Source organism: Corapipo altera, unplaced genomic scaffold (assembly GCF_003945725.1).
Source record: "Corapipo altera isolate COAL_440 unplaced genomic scaffold, ASM394572v1 0, whole genome shotgun sequence".
NCBI lineage: Eukaryota > Metazoa > Chordata > Aves > Passeriformes > Pipridae > Corapipo > Corapipo altera.
In genome coordinates this window covers 63,729,847-63,734,275 of record NW_020884872.1, presented here as the reverse complement: position 1 = coordinate 63,734,275, position 4,429 = coordinate 63,729,847, and positions in this window count along the sequence as shown.

The window sequence follows — 4,429 nt, the reverse complement described above, 5'->3', positions numbered from 1 at the left end:
TATGGATATTGGTATGAATATATTTTGTATGGACATTTTACATATGCTATAGATGAAAAAGTAAGTGTATATTTTCAAAAAAAAAAAAAAACTAAACAAATATTCATCTCAACTAAATCCTAAAATTTTTATTTTGTCTTTGATCACTTTGTACAATTTACTTTACCATAAATGTAAAGTCTACTAGGAGGCTTTACATAGAAGTTCTCACTGAATCAGAACGCAATTTGGAAATCTTGTGATTTATGAATTTTATAAAGTAACCCTATAACTATATAGAAACATAGAATTGTTAAGGTTAGAGAAGACCTTTAAGATCATCAAGTCCAACTGTTAACGTCTAACACTGCCAAGTCCATCAAGAAATGGTGTCTGTAAATACCACATGTACATGTCTTTTAAATACCTTGGTGATGAGTACTCAACCACTTCCCCAGGCAGTGTATTCCAAAGCTTGATAAACCTTTTGGTGAAGAAATTTTTGCTAATATCCGATCTAAAACTCCCTTTAAGCAACTTGAGGTAATTTCCTTATTCTATCACTTGTTACATTGGAAATGAGACCAACCCTCACATTGCTACAACCTCCTTTTGGGTAGTGTAGAGAGCAATGAGGTTTCCCCTGAGTCCCCTTTTTCTCCAGACTAAACAACACCAGCTCCCTCAGCTTCTCCCCAGAATATTTGTGCTTCAGATCCTTCATCAATTCGTTACCGTCCTCTGGACATTCTGCAGTACCTCAATGTCTTTGTTGTAGTGAGGGGCCCAGATCTGATCACAGGATTTGAGGTGAAGTCTCACCAGTGCTGAGTACAGAGGGATTATCACCGTCCTAGTCCTGCTGGCCGTGCTATTTCTGATATAACACACACCTATAGTTTTATAGTTCTACAATTTTTAACCATTGAACTTATTCTCATTAATTGGGTTCATACTCAAATATTTTACTAAGCAACTACGTATGTACTGGGAAAATTAATAGCACTGGCAAACCAATTTGCCAGTATGGTTAGACAGCTGAAAGAATCCCTGTCAAAGTTTTGATCTGAGTCAAGTGTCAGTCTCCCAAAGAGGTTTAAGCCAACACACAGCATTCAAAACAGTTCTCAAGTGTACTCTTTTGGGGGCTTAACAGTATGAATACAAACAAAGCATCTCAATTAACTGCAGAACTAGGGAATGGATCCCTGCCACTCTTTTGGTTACTAGTATAGTTTTAGCTCTTTGTTTTTATGCGATAATAATTTGTACTGGGCTATACATGATAGCCATAAAAAGTAGAGACTTAGATGGTAATCTTTGTTCTCCATCAAGACTGTAGCTCATAAATCAATAAGCCAGACTCTGACCAGTTGAGCTAACAGAGAGTCTATGACCAATGGGGTAGTCTTTCTTCCATGTGATTTCAGCCATCCCACTTTGGCTCATTTGTGCTAATTTGCTGGCTATCAATTTATCTCATTTCTCCTCCTGAGAACACTAGTCCTTTTCTGCGCCTGTACTCATGGCCAGGCAAAATCTCCACTGTTGTTTCCTTGTCCAAGTCTCTTTGTTCTCTGGAGAACTTTCACAGACATTCTTATTTCTGTTTTCCCTTTCTCTCTGCTTCTTTCATTCCCCAGTTTTTGTCCTTGCTTTCTTCTCTCTAATATATTGGGTTTGCACATCAGGTTTTGGTGGCGGGAGCCTGGAGAGGTGTCTTTCGTGAGAAGCTGCCAGAAGCTTCCCCCATGTCTCACAGAGCCAATACCAGCCAGCTCCAGGATGGATCCATTGCTGGCCAAGGCTGTGACCCCATGAGAAACCCATGCTAGAACAGGCTCCTGAGAGGGACCTGTGGACCCATGGAGAGAGGAGCCCACACTGGAGCAGGTTTCCTGGTAGGACTTGTAACCCTGTGGGGGATCCACAGTGGAGCAATTTGTTGCTGAAGGACTATACACCATGGAAAGGCACCCACACTGGAGCAGTTCATGAAGAACTGTAGCCCATTGGAAGAACTCATGCTGGAGAAGTTTGTGGAGAATTGTCTCCTATGGGAGGGACCCCAGGTTGGAACAGGCCAAGGACTTCTCTACCTGAGCAGTGACAGAAACAACCTGTGCTGAAGTGACCATAACCCCCACTCCCCATCTCCTATTGTTACTGAAGTGGAGGCAGCAGAAGACAGGAAACAGGGGCACATGGAGGGAAGGTGTTTCTAAGATTTGTTTTACTTATCATTATCCTGCTCTGATTTTGATTGATACTAAATTCAATTAATTTCCCGAAGTCAAGTCTATTTTGCCCATGACAGTAACTGGTGAGTGATCTCTCCTTGCCCTTACCTCAATTCATGAACTTTTTGTAATATTTTCTCTCCCTTGTCCAGTTGTGAAGGGGAGTGATAAAATGGCTTTGGTGGGTCCCTGGCATCCAGCCAGGGTCAACCATCACAACTCCATCCTTGTTCTTTCATACAGTTTCTTTCTAATGCTTTTAATCTATTAAATCATGATGTTTCCCTCTAGTGCTTGCTCAAAGTAAGGATTTTCTGAGAGCGTTAAGAAAACTACAAGAGAATAAAAGAATTCATGCCAATCTTTTTCTTGCACTTCAATATTTATTATCCCCTGTTCTCTCTTTTTTCTTCACCTCCCCCTTTTCCTTTTTGTTTCCCCCTATTTTTCCCTTTTTCCTTCTTCTCCTTCTCCTTCCCCTTCTCTTTTTCCTTGTGTTCAGAAGCAAAAAAATCTGGTTTCTGTCTAAGAGTTGTTTCTCAGTCCTATTTGAACGTCCAGCAACATGAAACACTGCTAGACATTTACAGGCTTCTTATTTTGATGCAATAGTTAAATAAATCAATACGTAAAATGCATATGTAGTAAACTGCCAGCAGTATCTCTTTCCTTCAGACTGCAATAACTGAATTGTTTTTTGCCCCAAATATCTCTATTCAGACTTTGGACTGCTTTGGAGCATCACTCTCCTGTGGATGTAAATAAATGATGACTTGTTATTGGACTCTGATGCAAACAAGTGTATTTTACAGAGGAACAGAACTAAAAACTGTGCTCCTTGCTCCTGACAAATATATATATAGCAGTAATGATATTGAGATAGGTTAAGGTATTTTTGGAGTGAACAGATCTATATACCGTAGTTCATTCTGACTGTGTTCTTACTGCAAACTTCTGAAATGTACATTTAGCAGTGCCTTGAGTGACATCTCCTGGAGAAAGTAAACATGGTCATTCACAGTGAACTGTGACAAGAGATTTGCAGATTCCATTCCTGCAATTCTGTTTTTAGAAATGTGAGATTTATGCAGAAATTTTATTTCCTTTTTAAGTAAAGTTGGATTAAGATACAGAGTTTTTCTTCCTCTCACAATAGTGGTAGCTGAGTTGACTCAAAGCCCTTGTCTGGTGACATAGTAACAGTCATAAAATAGTGTAACAATTTGTCTTTTTAATAACATCTTTTGACTAGGTGTCTCATGAGAACTATGTAACCTTCTTTCAGTGGCACTGGAGTAAATCGAAACAGACTCTAAAAAAACCCAGGGAGCAGAGTCTGATAAAACTTGTCTAAAGAAAAATCAGACCAGTGCACTATGAAGAATGAATAGATGATATTAATGTAATCTGGAAGGAAGAGATGACTTCTCCCCGTTCTTTGGTCTCCTGAACTCTCTGGATATGCCTTTTTGAATTGTGAAGTGCACAGTAAAACTAATCTGGCATAGTTTACAGCTGGAAACTGTACTAAATAAACATGTTACCACGAATAATGTATATTTCAGCAACTAGGCTAGCTAATCTAAAACAAACTTTGATATTTCACTACTATCAACCAAGGGCAGGCACTTAAGAACTGGTAACAGAAAGGGCAGTTATTCCATTTCATGTACTCACTGAAGGCAAAAGTAGGTTTTAAAAAAAAGCATCATTAGTCTCTCAACTTGTCTCTTAGGTTTCAATTTTATTTTATTGATCACAAAACTGAAGACAGAATCTTTCAAGAAAAATATGATTTATTGTCTTAACTATTTCTATTATTTTCATAGAGCTGTTGCACACTGCCACAGGAGGACCTGATGATCTCCAGAGGTCCCTTCTAGCCTCAAAAATTCAGTGATTCTGTGAAAAAACATGTAAACCTGAGATATGAAGAAGATAGATATAGTAATATCAGCACTAGGTGGAAGTGAAGAAGGAGGAAGAATATATTAGTGCAATAAGCCTTAAATTATCAAGAGAATTCTGTAATAAAAATGCCTTTTCTTCTTTTCTTTTCTTCTCTTTTCTTTTCTTCTCTTTTCTTTTTTTTCTTCTCTTCTCTTCTTCTCTTCTCTTCTCTCTTCTCTTCTTCTCTTCTCTTCTTGTCTTCTTCTCTTCTTCTCTTCTCTTCTTCTCTTCTCTTCTTCTCTTCTCTTCTTCTCTTCTCT